This window comes from Miscanthus floridulus, chromosome 17 (genome assembly GCF_019320115.1).
Source record: "Miscanthus floridulus cultivar M001 chromosome 17, ASM1932011v1, whole genome shotgun sequence".
Classification (NCBI taxonomy): Eukaryota; Viridiplantae; Streptophyta; class Magnoliopsida; order Poales; family Poaceae; genus Miscanthus; species Miscanthus floridulus.
Window position 1 is genome coordinate 88,685,415 of NC_089596.1, and position 19,598 is coordinate 88,705,012.

The window sequence follows — 19,598 nt, forward strand, 5'->3', positions numbered from 1 at the left end:
CAGGCTCTGCCTCGCCCGACGTCCAAGGACTAGCTCCGCCTCACCCGACGTCTGAGGGTTGGCTCCGCCTCGCCCGATGTCCCGGGGCAGGCTCCGCCTCGCCCAACATCTGCACCCTACTCCTTCATAATGACGAGCACAGGGTAAGACAGGACACTCGAGTCAACCGCAGTATCGAGGACCATGCCCTACACGCCTGTGGGAAAGTACCATCAGGATATGATGGGACGGGCGCTTTAAGCCCTTTCAGGCATGACAGAGCCCGAACAGTGTTGTAGGCGCCGACTTTTTTTCTTACAGTGTTGTGGGCGCCGCCATCAGCCCTCAGACGCGGATCCTGACATAAGCATACGACAACCACTACGATCTAGGAGGGAACCCACATCACCTACTGTAACGAACGTATGGTCACTACCCTGTCTGCTCCCCATAGGGTCGCGACTCGGCGCCCTGGCACGTCGCACCGTCCACCAGAGTAGGATGGGACGCGACAACTTGCTGAATGAAGCCAGAGCACGGCCCTATCAGGATCAGTGAACGTGCTATCCCTGGCCCCGTTTGCCATATCAGCAGGGCAGGCTCAAAGGAATAGGAAGACCCAGCACCTTCGAAGGACCTTCTCTACCTCTGGTTTTTCCTCTTTCTCCCATCTATAATCTCTGCTCCCCATTGGTCTATAAAAGGGAGGGAATGGTACCCCACTAAGGGGACGAATCAATTCAATACGCAACGCATCACATAACACACAGCTGAGCAACAACCAAGCTCTTGGCATCCTTTCGACCTTTCCATCAGAGACTTGAGACATGTTCCTCTCTCGACCGTTTGTACCCCCTACTACAAATATTTCAGTGCTAATAATACAAGCAGCAGCAAACTAGACGTATGGATATTCTGTCCGAACTAGTATAAACCTTGTGTCTTTTAGCACACCATCCGAGCCCAACGCGTAACAAATATAAATTTACTAGTTGGTGTTTATTTGAAACACTGACAATTGGCGCTCCAGGTAGGGGACCTTTATGTGTTCCAACATTAACATCAGGCCACGGATGGCTAGCCACGAAATCAGTTGGGTCCTGGGCGCACACGTGCGCTTCGGTGACCTAGATTTCATCATCATGGTGGGAGGAGAGTTGGCATTGGCTCATGCCGCCATCCAATCTCTCCCCTCCATTGGCCTCAACCATGAGAGGCTCGGGCGCCAGCTCGGCGTCTCCCTAGGACCACAGTGGTCCAGGGAGGACCAGCGCCGCCTCACCTTTTCTGACGCTAATGACATGGTGCGACTCACCAGAAGAGAACCTCTCTCTCTGGGACACCACATACAGAGCGCCCCGATAGCGCTTCTGTTCGGTCTCCGCAACGCTGCAGCGATCGTTAGCCACCTTGTGGCACGACGCATGGTTCTGCCATCCACGAACAATGAGTTCATGGGGGTGATCGAACATGTCATAGAATCTCTCCACAACCTCCTCATAGAGGAGCCAGGGTCATCCTCTAGCTCTGACTCTAGCAGGGGGAGCCATCACCCCTCCCGGGAATGCTTCATGACGGGTACCCCTGAGGGACACGTCGAAAGCATCCCCGTGGAGGAGGCTACCCTGGTGGGCAACCTCAGCGACAAAACCAAAGGGGAGATAGCGGCCCCACCTCGCATGGGGGTGGAGCAGCTAAAAGCCCGACAGTGGGAGATCGAGGAAGCACGACTCCAGCTTGTGCAGGAATGCGCGAAGCTCGATCAGGAGATCAAGCGTCATGGAGACAATGGGCACGCATGTGCCATGGCCTGTGATGTAAACTGAAGGATCATCACCAATGATGAAGCCCTTCCTCGCTTTGCCTGGGCGAGCCAGAACATCACCGCCGCAGCAGCCTTGCTCCATGGCCTTCTAGAGGCCGCGACGCCCGAGGATCATCAGGCCCACCGCGAGATTCGCACGCTGCTCGAGCATGCGACGGCGCAGCAGGCAGAGAGCTCATTGTCTTGGCGACGTGAGCTCGATGCCAGCTAGCACACGCCCTTCGAGCGTCCCAATAGGGATGCATCAGTCCACTAGGCACCATAGGACGGCAGGCAGCACACCGCTATCATGGTGCATCAGCGTCTCAGCCACAACTATGACGCATGTAGCACTCTCGACGCACCTAGATGTACCTACGGTGACCCAAGAGAGGGAGCTCACCGCGGCTATCATCCTTGTCGCAATGGACGCTATGACAGCGGTGAGGACCAGAGTCTGAGCCTCGGTCCGCCTTGCCCTCAAGCCTTCACCCGGCACATCCTCAATGCTGTCTTCCCGCCAAGGTACCAACCACCTACCAATATCCTGAAGTATGCTAGGGAAACAAACCCTGGGCTTTGGCTCAAAGACTATCAGCTTGCCTACCAAGCCGGTGGTGCGGATAATAATGACTTCATTATCTGCAACCTTCCACTGTTCTTAGCCGATTCAACACGAGCGTGGTAGGAACACCTATCGTCCAATGTGATCCAGAGTTGGGTGGATCTAAAGGAGATCTTTGTGGGTAACTTCCAAGGCACATACAAGCGCCCTAGGAACCCATGGGACCTCAAGAACTATCGATAGAAGGCCGGTGAGACCCTCTGTGGGTATATCCGGTGCTTCTCCCGGTAGTACAATGAGCTTCCTAACATCACCGACGCTGACGTTATAGGAGCCTTCCTGTCCGGGACTACCTACGAGTCTTTGGTTCATAAGCTGGGATGCAAGGGCCCACGAACCCCAAGGAACTCTAGGACATCGTCACCTACCACATGAAAGCTCTAGTTTGGTTTTGGTGAATTGATGAAACCCTAAGTGCTAACCTAGTTTATCAAGTGATCATGAGATAGGTAGCACATTCCAAGTGGTGAAGCAAATAAAGATCATGACATGATGATGGCAATGCCATGGTGATGATCAAGTGCTTGGACTTGAAAAGAAGAAAGAGAAAAACAAAAGGCTCAAGGCAAAGGTATAAATGGTAGGACCATTTTGTTTCGGTGATCGAGACACTTAGTGAGTGTGATCACATTTAGGATCGATAGCCGTACTATTAAGAGGGGTGAAACTGGTATCGAAATGCGGTTATCAAAGTGCCACTAGATGATATAACTCATTGCATATGCATTTAGGATCTAGTGGAGTGCTAACACCCTTGAAAAAATTTGTGAAAATATACTAACACATGTGCACAAGGTGATACACTTGGTGGTTAGCACATTTGAGCAAGGGTAAAATACTTTTGTGATTGGAATTAGTAGAGAGACCAAAGGAACACAATGTGATTGGAATCAAATGGGTCTTTAGAAATAAGCAAGATCAAGATGGGATAAAAGTAAGGAACAAAGCAAGATTAGTAGCACAAGGCTATACATAAGTTGAAGGTCTTGACTTTGGAGAAACATATGCCCCGGTTGCTAGATTGGAAGCAATAAGAATCTTGCTAGCCTATGCTTGTGCCCACAACATCAAGCTCTATCAAATGGACGTTAAGAGTGCATTTCTCAATGGTTACATCAATGAAGAAGTATATGTTGAGCAACCTCCTGGTTTTGAAGATGACAAGAAGCCCGACCATGTGTACAAGTTGAAGAAGGCATTGTTGGCTTGAAACAAGCACCTAGAGCATGGTATGAGAGATTGAGGGACTTCCTACTCTCTAAAGGGTTCATGATGGGCAAGGTTGACACCACTCTTTTCATCAAGAAGATTGGAAAAGATTTATTTATGTTGCAAATCTATGTTGATGACATCATATTTGGATCAACCAATCAAGACTTTTATGATGAGTTTGGAAAGATGATGGCTAATGAGTTTGAGATGTCCATGATTGGAGAGTTAAGTTACTTCCTTGGTCTTCAAATCAAGTGATTGAAGAATGGTACATTTGTGAGTCAAGGCAAGTATATCAACGACATGATCAAGAAGTTTGGTATGAATGATAGTAAAGCCATTAGCACACCAATGGAAACAAATGGCAACTTGGATAGTGATGCAAGTGAAAATATGGTGGATCAAAAATTGTATCGATCTATGATTGGAAGCCTACTCTATGTGACCGCATCAAGGCCGGATGTCATGTTTAGTGTATGCATGTGTGCAAGATTTCAAGCCTCACCAAGAGAAAGTCATTTGAAGGCTACAAAGAGAATATTGAGGTACTTGAAGCATACACAAAATGTTGGTTTGTGGTATCCTAAAGGAGCAAAGTTTGAGCTAGTTGGTTACTCTGACTCGAATTATGTGGGATGCAAGGTTGAAAGAAAGAGCACCTTGGGCACATGTCAATTGTTGGGAAGATCACTTATTTCATGGTCATCATAGAAGAAAAATAGTGTTGCATTATCAACCATCGAAGCTAAATACATATCCACCGATAGTTGTTGTGCACAAGTACTTTGGATGAAGGCCACTTTGAGTGACTTTGGAATCAAGTTCAAGAAAGTGTCATTGCTATGTGACAATGAGAGTGCAATAAAGTTGACCAACAATCTGGTTCAACATGTAAAAACAAAGCACGTTGATGTCCGCCACCATTTCATAAGAGATCACCAACAAAAAGGGGACATTTGCTTTGAGAGTGTAGGCACCGAAGATCAACTTGCCGATATATTCACCAAGCTATTGGATGAGAAAAGGTTTTGCAAGCTAAGGAATGAGTTGAACATATTAGATTTCTCAAATATGTTTTGATGCACCCCCCACTTATATGACATGCCTCTCCTTCGAGCAATTCAAGGTAAAAGTTGATTGGCATGGCATACATCCTTGCTAAGGACATGTTTAGTGCATCTAGACATCTTTCACACTTAATAGGCTCATTCATAAAAATCAAATGAATTTGATGATTGTATGGTACCACTATTGCTTCTATGCTTATTTTGATCTAGTGGTACCATATGATATGTTTGTGGGCTTGTAAACCTAGTGTTTGATCTAGAAAATAAGCTATAAGTGTTTAACTCAACATGGTACAAGATAACTCTTATTTGGAGGTGTGAAGAAGCTTGTCCTTGGATCAAACCGAGTTAAATATCTTTGGTAAATGATCTAGATTAAACCAAATTTGGGACAATGATCCTCACCCCATTGATTGACATTGATAATCTCAACCTATCTATATTTTGAACCTTTGTGGTCATTGATGATAAAGGGGAAGAAAAACAAAGATATTAGTACTATGGGGAGAAAAACAAAGAAATAGTGTACTAAGATAGTGAAACGACAACAAGGGGGATAATTTGACATAGGGGGAGAGATGTGACAAAGGAGTGACAAAGGAAAGGGATCAATTAAAATTTTAAGCACACAAGTAGGGGGAGCAAGCTCATGAATTTGTATGGTGCATTTGAATGTGCATTTCATATGTTTGCTTGTATGGCACAAGTTTTAAATTTCTATATCCATGCTTGTGTGGTATATGCTAGTTGTAGGTTTGAATGATGAAATGAAAAACTAGCATGCATAGGTTATCTAGAGATTTCATTTCCAAGTGGTATTGAGCTAACCATGGTGCTAAGGATGGTATATTGGTGCACTTCGATTGGTATCACGCTTCAAAGGTCCATCTTTTATACCTTAGCATCATTTGGTAGACATTGTCTCCTATATTTCCTATCTAAGCATATGTGCAAGCTACAATCCAAACTCTTAGCACATATATAGGGGGAGCAATTGCTACCATTTAGGGTTCATGAAACTTGTCCATATTCTTTTACACATAGTAAATATGCTTGGACAAGCAATATGGATTCAATTGAATTTCAATTCATATCTTTGTGAAAGGGTTGTCATCAATTACCAAAAAGGGGGAGATTGAAAGCTCTTGTTTGGTTTTGGTGAATTGATGAAACCCTAAGTGCTAACCTAGTTTATCAAGTGATCATGAGATAGGTAGCACATTCCAATTGGTGAAGCAAATGAAGATCATGACATGATGATGGCGATGCCATGGTGATGATCAAGTGCTTGGACTTGAAAAGAAGAAAGAGAAAAACAAAAGGCTCAAGGCAAAGGTATAAATGGTAGGAGCCATTTTGTTTCGGTGATCGAGACACTTAGTGAGTTTGATCACATTTAGGATCGATAGCCATACTATTAAGAGGGGTGAAACTCATATCGCAATGCGGTTATCAAAGTGCCACTAGATGCTCTAACTCATCGCATATGCATTTAGGATCTAGTGGAGTGCTAACACCCTTGAAAATATTTGTGAAAATATGCTAACACATGTGCACAAGGTAATACACTTGGTCATTGACACATTTGAGCAAGGGTAAGATACTTCACCGATGGAGTGCGGATAGTCTAATGGTGCCACCGGCGCTCTATATAGAAAATGCGGAGGTCATTGTAAGTGAGCGGACGCTAGTCTCGGTTGGATCGGCGCGTCCGGTTAGTGGCAGCAGAGGGCGCGCAGTTTCAGTCTCATGACCGGATGCTGGTGTGAAAACTGACCAGACGCTCAGGGCCTGAGTCTGGTCAGTCTAACGTATGATGACGTAGAGTGACCGGACACTAGGTGTGCCTGGTCGAGCATGATCGGATGCATCCGATCAAGATTTATCACTTCTAGATGCTTACTAGAAATGACCGGATGCTGAGGTCCAGCGTCCGGTCACTTCGCAGCAGCGCGTCCGGTCATCACTTGATCGTTAGGATCAGGCGCTCAGTATTTGAAGAGAGGGGACACGTGGCATGCATCACGTAACCGGACGCTGAGGTCCAGCGTCTGGTCAATCTGACCGGCGCGTCTGGTCACCCCGTGTTGTGCCCAGTGAAGGGGTACAACGACTCTATTTCATGGGGGCTTCTATTTAAGCCCCATGACCGGCTCAAGCTCAGCCTCTTGGACATTTGCATTGACATAGCAACCTTGTGAGCTTATCCAAAGCCCTCCCACTCATCTCCATCATTGATCCATCATCTTTATGAGATTGGGAGAGAATCCAAGTGCATTGCTTGAGTGTTTGCATCTAGTGGCACTTGGTGTTCGTGTTTCGCTGCGGGATTCGCTTGTTACTCTTGGTGGTTGCTGCCACCTAGATGCCTTGGAGCAGTGAGGATCGTCGAGCGGAGGTTGGTGATTGTCTCTGGCTCTGATCGTGGTGATTGTGTGGGGTTCTTGACCTTTTCTCGGTGGAGAGCCAAAAGGTACTCTAGTGAATTGCTCATGGCTTGTGTGATCCTCATCTTGTGTTGGTTGTGCGGCACCCTATTGAGGGTTTGGTGTGTGATGCCAATTAGCACGTGAACCTCCAAGTGAGTGAATCGCCACAATGAGGACTAGCTTGCCGGCAAGCAAGTGAACCTCGGTAAAAATCATTGTGTCATCATTTGATTCCGAGGTGATTGGTCTTCATTGGTATTCATTCTTGTGATTGATTGGCTCCTTCCTCGACATGGCAGTATAACCATCTTGCTCACTCACTTTACGTTACCGCAAACTAGTTGTCAAGCTCTTTAGTATAGCTAGTTGTGAGAGCTTGTTAGTTTGGTTAGTGTGGCTCTTTAGTTAGCATTTGAGAGCACACTAACTTAGTGTAGTGATATAGCCATTGTGTGAATAGAAACTATATAAACTAGAATTATGGTAGGTGGCTTGCAATTTTAGTAGGCTAGCGCAACACTTGCTTTGCCTCATAATTGTCTAACCGGTTTGTTAAGTATTATTGTAGAAATTTTTAATAGGCTATTCACCATCCCCCTCTAGCCATTAGGACCTTTCACCATGCCTCAGGAGAAGAGGCGATCGGAGCAATCTTTGATTGTCTCAATGACAAGGCAAGGCGGGATGAGGGCGCCGGCGAAGGCACCTCCAATCGTTCCGCCAAAAGGAAAAACAAGAAGCAATGGAGTGAGGACTCGCTCATGGCCGCTGCTGACTGCAAGGGTGGTCAGAAACCTATGGAAGGCACTTCGAACCACTTCGAAAAATTACTTGAGGGGCCATGCCCGAACCATGCCTTCCTGGTTAAGCATCTACTTAAGGACTGCAGCCTCATGCGGTGGTTCTTGTTCGGAGGCTCCAACAAAGGGGAGCACGGAAAGGACCCTGCCCCCACCACGGATGACGCCGAGGAGAAGGATGATGGTTCTTGTCCGAAGGCTCCAACAAAGGGGAGCACGGAAAGGACCCTGCCCCTACCACGGAGGACAGCTGCCTACGACTCTAAACATCGTCAGAAGGTCATGCGCCGTGAGGTCTACACGGCTGAGCCGGGCACGCCTCCCTTCCTCCAATGGCCAGAGGCCGCCATAACCTTTGATTGGACCGACCATCTAGAGAGTGTTCCGCATCTGAGGAGGTATCCGCTCGTGGTTGACCCGATCGGCGGCACGAAGCGGCTCACCAAAATACTGATGGATGGAAGCAGCGACCTCAACATCATGTACGCCAAGACGCTCAACGAAATGGGCATCGATCGGACACTCCTCCGCCCAACCTAAGCACCTTTCCATGGCATCATGCCCGGGAAACAGGCCATGCCACTTGGGCAGATTGATCTGCCCATTACCTTTGGGGATCAGTTCAATTATAGGACTGAAACCCTCACCTTCGAGGTGGTTGGGTTCCTCGGAACCTTCCACGCCATCCTGGGACGACCATGCTACGCGAAGTTCATGGCCATCCCCAACTATACATACCTCAAGCTAAAAATACTAGCCCCCCGCGGGGTCATCACCATCGACACCTCCTTCCAGCGCGCCTATGAGTGCGAGGTCGAGTGCTGTGGCCAAGCTGCAGCAATCGTCGCCTCCGAAGAGCTCGCTGCCATCAAGAGTGAGGTCACCGAAGAAGCACCGGACACCAAGAAGTCAATAGGATCCTTTGAGCCAGTAGAAGGCTCTAAGGAAATCCTTATTGATCCCGACAACTCCGAGGGCAAAACGGCGCGCATTGATACCACGCTTTCCTCCAAATAGGAAAGCACGCTCGTCGACTTCCTCCGCGGCAACAAAGACATCTTTGCGTGGAAACCCTCGAATATGCTAGGCATTCTAAGGGAAGTCACTGAGCATACCCTGAAGATCCACCCAGGCTCCAAGCCGGTGAAGCAACGCCTGCACCGCTTCGACGAGGAGAAACGTAGGACCATCAGCAAAGAGATAGCAAAACTTTCAGCAGTCGGGTTCATCAAGGAAGTATACCACCTAGAGTGGTTAGCCAATCCCGTTCTTATACGAAAGAAGAGTGGGAAATGGAGGATGTGTGTTGATTATACAGGTCTCAACAAGGCATGCCCAAAGGATTTGTTTCCTTTGCCACGCATAGACCAAATAGTCGACTCTACCTCGGGGTACGAAACCCTCTGCTTCCTTGATGCATACTTCGGGTACCATCAAATCACGATGAAAGAGTCCAACCAACTCGTGACATCTTTCATCACCCTCTTTGAATCATTCTGCTATGTCTCAATGCCGTTCGGTCTGAAGAACACTAGGGCTACGTACCAGCGTTGTATGCTCAAGTGTTTCGGGGACCTCATCGGGCGGACTATTGAGGCCTACATCGACGACATCATGGTTAAGTCCAAATAGGTTGACCACCTCGTTGCCAATCTTGAGCAGACCTTTGCAAAACTCTGAGCGAATGGCATAAAACTCAATCTCTAGAAGTGTGTTTTTGGGGTCCCGAGTTATAGGGTGCCTCACCGCACTCAGCCAATTCATCTCATGCCTCGACGAACGTGGTCTCCCCCTTTATTGACTCTTGAAGAAAGCCAACCGCTTTGAATGGACATCCGAGGCCCAGGAGGCACTTGACATGGTCAAACTATTTCTGACAAAGGCCCTGATCTTGGTTCCTCCAACCAATGGAGAATCCCTCCTGCTCTACATCGCAGCCACCACACAAGTGGTCAGCGCCGCCCTAGTAGTGGAGCGGGAAGAAGAGGGGCACGCCTTTAAGGTGCAGCGCCCTATGTACTTCATCAGTGAGGTACTATTCGACTCTAAGACCCGCTACTCCCAAATCTAGAAGCTCCTATATGCCAACCTCATCAAGAAGAGGAAGCTACGCCACTACTTTGAGTCACACCCGGTGATGGTCGTGACATTGTTCCCCCTCGGCGAGGTCATCCAAAGCCAAGACACCACAGGAAGAACGGCAAAGTGGGCACTCCAGTTGATGGAACAAGGCATTATGTATGCCTCCCGAATGACGATCAAGTCCTAGGTGTTGGCTAACTTCATCGCGGAATGGACCAAGGTCCAAACGCCACCGGCGGTCGTCGATCAAGAGTACTGGATGATGTACTTTGATGGATCACTGATGAAGAAGGGCGTCGGTGTGGGGCTGGTCTTCATATCGCCCCTTGGGGTATGCATGAGGTACATGGTTTGTCTCCATTTCCCCTCATCCAATAATGTGGCTGAGTATGAGGCACTCATCAACGGCCTACGCATTGCCGTCGAGTTGGGCATCCAACGCCTCGACATCCGAGGTGACTCATAGCTGGTCATCAACCAAGTCATGAAGGAGTCAAGTTGTCATGACGACAAGATGGCTGCATACTACCAAGAAGTCCGATGGCTAGAGGACAAATTCAATGACCTCAAACTCAATCACATCCCAAGGCGCCTCAATGAGACGGTCAATGCGTTTGCAAAAGCGGCATCCGACCGAGAGCCGGTGCCAACAGGTGTCTTCGCTAGCAACCAACACAAGCCCTCGGTGCGCTATGAAGGGTCAAAGCAGGCCCACGATGGTCCGCCCGATCCAGCCTCAGGGGCTAACCACCCATGGCTCCGTCCGGGCCTGAGGTCATGGAGATTGAACAAGATCCGGTGACAGAGCCCGACCCTCTGATCAACTAGAGAACTCTCTACCTCGACTACCTCCTCCGTGACACACTGCCGATAGACAAGATGGAAGCTTGATGACTCACGTGTCATGCCAAGTCCTTTGTTCATGTGGAGGGCGAAATCTACAAGCGGAGCCACACTGGGATCCTACAGCGCTGCATCCCCATCGAATAGAGGAAGCATCTACTGAGAGATATCTATGGTGGGGTTTACGGTCACCACGCAATGCCAAGAACCTTGGTTGGAAATGCATTCCAATAGGGCTTCTACTAGCCCACTACAGTAGCCAACGTCAACCAGATCATGCACATCTACGAAGGGTGTCAGTACTACGCTCGACAAACTCACCTCCCAGCCCAGGCACTCCAGATGATCCCCATCACATGGCCCTTCATGGTCTGGGGGCTCGATCTAGTTGGACCTCTAAAGAAGGCGCCCGAGGGCTACACCCACTTGCTTGTCACCATAGACAAGTTTACAAAATGGATAGAAGCCCAGCCGATCTCCATGGTCAAGTCCAAGTAAGTCGTGCTATTCTTCCTCGACATCATCCATCGCTTTGGAGTACCGAACTCCATCATTATAGACAACGGCACACAGTTCACCAATAAGAAGTTCCTTCAATTCTGCGATGGACACCACATCCAGGTTGATTGGGCCGCCATCGCGTACCCCCAAATGAATGGGCAGGTCAAGCACGCAAATGGCATGCTCCTATAGGGCCTCAAGCCTAGGATCTTCAACCGGTTGAACAAAATTGGCACACGCTGGGTCACCGAGCTCCCCACGGTGCTTTGGAGCCTAAGGACAACCCCTAGTCAAGCCACTAGCTACACGCCTTTCTTCATGGTCTACGGTTCTAAGACCGTCCTCCCAACCGATCTCGACTATGGAGCGCCAAGAATCAGGGCATACGACGAACAGGGAGCTGAGGCATCCCACGAAGACACCATGGACCAGCTAGACAAAGCTCACGACGTTGCCCTCCTCTGCTCGGCCCAGTACTAGCAGGTGCTGTGATGGTACCACAGCCGATGGGTGCGGGACCGAGCCTTCAACGTCGGGGACCTGGTTCTCCGCCTCGTGCGGAGCAACAAGGACCGCCACAAGCTCTCCCCGCCCTAGGAGGGGTCGTACGTCATCGTGGAAGTACTCTGGCCAGGCGCCTATAAGTTGAAAACCATCGACAGTGAGGTCTTCACCAATGCCTGTAACATTGAGTAGCTACGTCGTTTTTACCCCTAAATAAACGCATACTTTCTCTTATCAGTTTTTGTCATCAAAATCCTCAATCTTTCGTGACATCTGATCCCTGCAAGTGCAAGAGGTTGGACCTCACTCGGGGGCTGGTATGAGTAAATTTATCTTACAAACATTCTTTATGCTTTCCCTCTTTTCTCACGGTAAGTCCTAAGAGCTAGGACTTTGGGAATAATTCCTGGGTATAACTGGTAGGACTACGGGAAACCCACGCCCCGACGGCTATGGTCTCTCTGCTCACCAGCATGATCAGAATTGGCTCATCCACACTCCAAGCTTTTGCGACCTTAACTATGGGAAGGGTTGAAAGGCACAGAACCTCTTTTACAAAAAGAGGGAGAAAAGCTAAAAAGTTGTTTGCCATAATGAAATTTGACAAGAACTTGTTCACTTTTGCACAAATTCATCGCTTACAAAGTGATTTCATCATGAAAAGGGACTAATGTATTCATGAATACATAAAATAGTTCACACGGGGGATCCCCCACAACTTAAACGATTACATTTGCTGACCAGTTCTTATTCTAAATACTACTACGGTCGTCGTGCCATGCTTTCCATCGGCAACGTCCTACTGCTTCTCGAGATCCCTGAGGGTGCCATCATCTGCAACGTCGAGCACCATGTCGGTGACTGTGGTGTCTTCACCGGGGCATCCAAGGACTACGCTATCGTGATCAGCCGCAAACCTGACAATGGCACCTAGATGGGGGGCACTGCCCACCAAAGTATGGCCGCCATGGTTGATGGATGTCTCTGACATCTCATCAAACTTCATGAACTGGCCAATCTGAGTGGCTGCAAGGGCGAAACTCCCCATCAGTGTAGTCCTAGGTGGCTTCCCCACCAACAAGGCTCGCCCGGAGAAGATTCGCTGGAATAAGCCTATGTACAACTCCATCCCGACGAAGGCCTCACAGACAATGACAAAACCAACGACGCGCAGCACCCTCTAGTGCGCCTCCTCCTTCGGCGGAAGCGGCCCCTTCTTGGTGAAGGCGGCCAGCACCATCTCATCTACGTTGGATGACCTCTAGCTCGACATCGCACTCTGGATTCATGAACGGATTTGTGAGTTCTCCTCTCCCTCGCAATACCCTCTCTTACTTAGGAATCACCGCGACATGCGAACGCGCTCGGCAAAAAGAAAAAAGGAGGAGAGGCAGTAGCCCAAGAATAGGCAGAGGAATGGGATGAGAACTCTCTCCGTTCCCCTATTTAAAGAGGAGACACAGCAGTTGGAGAAAGGCAAAGGGTTGGGGCAAAAGACCCTCTCCCTTCCCCTATTCAATGCAGATGGGAATTTGATGCTGATAGGAATTCGAGGGGACACGTCTTGACCGATGTGACGCATCCTGCTCGACGAGACGGTGCCTGGTAAAATAGGATGTGGCCTAGGCATGGCCCACCACTACCGCACGTGAAGCGCGAGAAACTAGGCGCACCCACATGCAGGCGGCTCTCCGCTTCCCTAGGTAGGACCTAGAAGGACCCAATGACGGAACCTCCATCAATGGGAGACCAATGGGCCTCCTGGGTCGATTGGATGGCCTAGGCGAACGTCAAATGATAAGCACCCTTATTTTACTTACTTTACGTATCAATTTTACTACCGAGCCTCCGACCCCAGCAATGGTAGGGGCGCGAACATTGCTTGAGGGCTGTCGAGAGTGTCTACTTGTTTAGACATTCTCTTCGCCTGACCCCTCCTTATGTTTAATAACCAGAGGCATGGTGTGCGGGTGTAAACTTTGAGTAAAACTAGATGAACCGCTAGACCCTATGCCCCAGCGGCTACGATGTTTTTTGTTCACCAGTGTAATCAAATTCTTTGTCCCCACACCCCAAGCTTTAGCATCCGCCTTCTCGAAAGGGGTTTAGAGGGGTCTGCCTATGAAATCTTCTTCAAGGAGAAGCTGTCAGGCCGCCCAAGTCGATCGAACGGCTTGGATCGCTGCCGAGAGGTAGAAACGAAAAATTACGATGCTCATGCAGGTTATGCCAGCCCTGTCGCAAACATCGGACCCAAACCCCACATGGACACATCCGGTAAGAGCTTTCGGTCACTCATGCCACCAAGGTAACATCACCAACCCTCACTCTCGTTTCCATTATATCGTACATTCATCCCATATATCCAAGCGTTGCATATGCAATTGCTGCATCTCAAACGCTTTGCGTCGTGTCACGAAGCGGTAGTCACCTCATTCGATATGAGTGGTAACTGACTGAGGTTCAAAGGTTGGCCCACAAAGGGCTCGAGGCTGTCTCATGTCAAATAGAGCCAGGGGAGAAAAATCGAGATGAGCCCCAGGGACCTTGCTCGACCCCGCTCAGAAGCGGACAGGGACAACTCGACCCTTCTCGTTCGATTCTAACCTCGAGCCAAACCCACAGAATCTCCATCGAGGAGAGGCCAACGGGCCACTTGAGCCTATTGAATGGCTCGAGCATCTGCCAGGAGGTGGGTTAAGAAGTAGTGGAATGTGACATGAGGGCTCTACCGACCCCATCAGCGAATGATGGACCCGGATTCCACACGAACATGCCCGTTAGCGAGCTCATTGAGCACGACACTCGAGCCGTCGAGGCAAGTGTTGTTAGCTCAGCCCCTCTAGTTGTGGAAACCGAGGATGGGGTGACGCGTGAAACACGACTGACCCCCATCAGACCCTGAGGGGCTCGGGGGCTTGAGCCGCTCGATCCTAGATTGGGAGACCAAGGTTTGAAGGACGGCCCGCGAAAAGCCCGAGGCCGCCTCGCATCAAACAAGAGCTAGGGGAGAAAATGCAGATGAGCCTCAGCGGCCTTTGCCCAATCCACATAGAGGCGGATATGGTCATCTCAACCTTCTAGTTCAATCCAACCTCTAGCCGAGCCCATAGAATCCCCATTGAGGGGGAATCTGTTGGAAGGCGGGTTAAGAAGCAACGGAATGCCACCCGAGGGCTTTGTTGACCATATCACGAGCAACGAGACTGGATTCCATTCAAACATCCCCATTAGTGAGCTCATCAAGCGCGTCACTCGAGCCATCGAGGCAAGTGACGTCACCTCAACCCCTCCGGTTGTGAAAACCTCAAACGGGGCGACAGTCACAAAAAACAAACCGACCCTTGACCGAATCCCCACCACACGCGGGGGCTCAGGGAAGGTTGGACTTACAAGGAGACCAAACGCACGGTCGTAGAACGATAACTAAAATCTTAAGGAAGGGGTACGTGCGAAAACAAGAGTAGTTTTGCTATCCTCTCTTCGGTCTCTAGTGACATTTGACCCCAGCAACCACAAGGGGTCGGATCTCACTTGGGGCTGATAAAGGTATAAATACCTCCTTTTTTGAAATAGTTGCTGCGTCGGACCTCTTACTCACGCTTAAGGTTAGCGGCAAGGTTTGTGGGAACAAATAACCAAGCGTGCCTGGCAAGACTGCAAAAAACCAACGCCCCGACAACTACGGTAACTTTGCTAACCAGCATAATTGAAATTTTCCTCTTGTACGCCTCGGGCCCTACGGTCTTAACGAATGGAAGGGTTGGATTGCATGAGCACCTTTTTTCAAATGCAAAAAGGGAAGAAAGCAAGTTCAACCAAATGAAACGAAATTATGAATTTTGCTCAAACGAAACAAAATTATGAATCTATCTTTAAGACACAAAAGTACCGACACTTGTCCATAGATTACAGATAAATGCCCATCAGACTCATTTGACTAACTACCCCCTCTCTAGGAGAACCATATCTTCAATTTTGCTCGCTAGGGTTTCCGCGAGAGGAGTCACCGCCGCTTCTATTTCATCCAGCTCGAAGGGTTCATAGCCAGGTGCGAAACCGAGGCTCATCGCCTCCAAATCGATGTTGTCATCGTAATGTGAGTGGGCGATGGCGAAGGCTTAGGTGATCCCTGAGCGAAGAGCTTCCTTTTCTAGCTGGCGCACCCATGCTGTGATATCTACGGCACAGGCCACGAGCGAGCTGGTCCCCTCCACCTGCACCACCTGTAGGTTGTCGCAGGCTACGCCAAGGGCAACCTTCAGGATATCGAGCTCGTCGCTCTTCGCCTGAAGAAGACTCCTCGCCTCGGCGAGATCCGTGGCCAGTCCGGTAGCGGCACCCTCGGCCTCTAGCTTCTAGGCTCTCGTGGTCTCCAGCTCGGTCTGGAGGGAGCTGATCCTCTGTTGCACCTTGTCGCGCTCTCGAACAGCCTAGTCGCGCTCCCCGTAGGCCACGCCGTGCTCAGAGTGGAGCCTCTTTGTAGTATGGCATAGCTTGTCTCGCTCCTTGAGCAGCCGGGCGACCATCTCGGCGTCTAGTTTTGCCCTCTGCTCTAGGGCCATGGACCTCTCCTCGGCTACCAGCCTAAGATCTCACTCCTTCTCGGCCTCGACTAGGAGGTCGATGATCCTCTAGCAAGTCTCGGCATCCCGCTGGAGCAGCTTGTCCCGCTCCTTCCGCACTCTGGCGGCCTCCTCCTAATCCCACCGTGCCCTCTCCGTCAGTTCATCAAAAGACTTCTCGGTGTCCTCCACATCCCGGCCAGCCTCGGCCTCCCGCCGTCAAAGATTGTCCGCCTCCGTGGCAAGGGGAGTCAACTCGGCCACCCTCTGTCGAAGCTAGGCGATCATGTCCCTATGCAACCGTGCTTCATCGATGAGGCAGTCCTAATCCCCCTTGTGTTCACAAAGGAACTAAGATTTCTCTCGGCCGTGAGCAATAAGAGACTGAAAAAAGATGGTGGTCAGAAAACAAAAATAGATGAAGAAAGTAGAGATCGAGAGGCAAGACTAAGTGAATACCCGACCGATGGGAATGATTACATCTCGAAGGGCACCACTGGCCTGATTTAGAGCTTCCAGCGTGGCCATGAACCCCTCGCTGAGCTTCTCCCGCTCCGTGCCCTCGGCGACAACGTCAAGGGTGAAGAGTTCCGACGACAGGTCCCACGGACTCACCCACCGGAGCGAGGGCTCATCCTACGTGGGCAGGTGCCGGCCCTCCGATGTCAGGACCAGGGACAACTCCCTACCAGTCTCCTCGGCAACCGCTACGGTGTCTAAGGGCCCCTTGGCCATGACCCCCTCCGTCCCGCTCACGACGAGCGTCGTCTCTAGGGCTGTCGGTGGCAAGGGCACGTGCCGCAGCCTCGGGCGCCACCACCATGACTTTCGACTGTGACCCATCCATCATAGCCACCATCACCTTTGCCTCTGTCGGTGGAACCTCGTCCGGCTACGCCACACCCACCGTGGTCGACGCAACGGGTGCAGTCGATAGCTCCGCCCGTCCCGACATCGACAGCGGCATCACTTCTGTCGTCGGTTGAGCAGCAACCTCCGAGGGCGCCCCCTCAGCCTCACCAACCGCTCGACCCGCCAAGGGCACGGGCACCACCGCGGGTGGTGCCAGACCAACCAACGAGGCTGTGACATCGGCTCCGCTCTCGCCCGAAACGGGAGCGACGTCAGGCGGTGGCCCCCGCCTTACCTGAAGGGCGATGGTTTTCTTAGGCGCTAGCGCTATAGAAGTGCACCATCTGACCCATCTCCCGACACTGCAGAAGAAACAAAAGGCGTGAGTCACTATGAAAAACAGAGAAAAGCAGAGGAATCGGCAACTTACGTCGGCGCTGTTAGGCGGTGGAGACATATGGGGGACAAACCCCCAGTTCCCTGCTCCACCTCATCAGGGCAGGACCATTTTGAGCCCGTCCCCGGCTCCCGGGCCGAGGGGCTTGCCTCCCTCGTACCTGGGGGCACAGCGGCAGAGCCACTCCCCTCTCGGCACCGTGGGCGCGGCGGTGGATCCGCCCACTCCCGCCGGCTCTTGGGGCGCGGTGACGGATGTGAGGAAGGCAACCGTCTGCTTGGATCTTTGCGCATGCCATGATTCACCATCACATCACCACGTGGGATATGCGCCCCCAATCCCTATCCTTTCCGACCAAAGTCATGCCGGACGTTTTGCCTTCCCGAGCAGATCAGTACTCTTTTCCCACAGAAGGGATATGGGTCAAAAAGTGTTTTCTCCGGCCCACCTGGGTCTAGGAGTTTAAGGGCTGGCCCAATAATTTCAACGGTCGTCCCAACGAGGGATGGGCCCACGAACGGCCAAAACTCAGGTGCACGAACCTCGAGGGAGTCTCGATCCGCAATCGAGTCTCAACTGGGCTGACCCTGGATGAATCCCTATGAACGGGATACTAGGGTTCCCTTTAAACTATCCAAGTGTCAAAACACCAAATCTCACAGCCATACCCGCTAAGGGTCCGAATTACCCCTTGGGCGATTCTATCCGAATCACCGGGGGCTCAGGGGCTACACCCGATGGGTGCGCTTACGCGCACCCTCTGGCGAATCGAAATACCCCTGGGCGATTCTATCCGAATCACCCGGGGGCTACACCCATCGGGTGCGCTCGCGCGCACCCTCTGGCAAGACAAATCACCCCCCAGTCGATTCTATCCGAATCACCCGGGGGCTCGGGGGCTACTGTCGGGGACCTAATACTAGGGTACCCAAAGAGGTAAAGCTAATAACCATCAAACGTTGATGGTTCTGAATAGACAAGAACACAACTACACTTCTTGCCCATACGACCGAAGGTTGGCCGCGCCTTGCCCGACCCCCGAGGGCTGGACTCCGCCTCGCCCGATGTCTAGGGCAGACTCCGCCTCGCCCGACCCCCGAGGGTTGGGCTCCACCTCGCCCGACGTCCGAGGGCTAGCTCCACCTTACTCGACGTCTGAGGGCAGGCTCCGCCTCGCCTGACGTCCAAGGACTGGCTCTGCCTCGCCCGACGTCTGAGGGTTGGCTCTGTCTCGCTCGACGTCTCGGGACAGGCTCCGCCTCGCCCAACGTCTGCACCCTACTCCTTCATAATGACGAGCACAGGGTAAGACAGGACACTCGAGTCAACCACAGTACCGAGGACCATGCCCTACACGCCTGCGGGAAAGTACCGTCAGGATATGATGAGACGAGCGCTTTAAGCCCTTCTAGGCATGATAGAGCCAGAACAGTGTTGTAGGCGTCGACATTTGTCTTACAGTGTTGTGGGCGCCGCCATCAGCCCTTGGACGCGGATCCTGACATAAGCATGCGACAACCACTATGATCCAGGAGGGAACTCACATCACCTATAGTAACGAATGTATGGTCACTACCCCGTCTGCTCCCTTTTAGGGTCACGGCTCGGCACCCTGGCACGCTGCGCCATCCGTCGGAGTAGGATGGGACGTGACCACTTGCTGAACGAAGCCAGAGCACGGCCCTATCAGGATCAACGAACGTGCTATCCCTGGCACCGTCTGCCATATCAGCAGGGTAGGCTAAAAAAAAAGAAGACACGGCACCTTCGAAGGACCTTCTCTACCTCTGGTTTTTCCTCTTTCTTCCATCTGTAATCTCTGCTCTCCCTTGGTCTATAAAAGGGAGGGCAGGGCACCCCACTAAGGGGACGGATCAATTCAATACACAACACATCACATAACACACAGCTGAGCAGCAACCGAGCTCTTGGTATCGT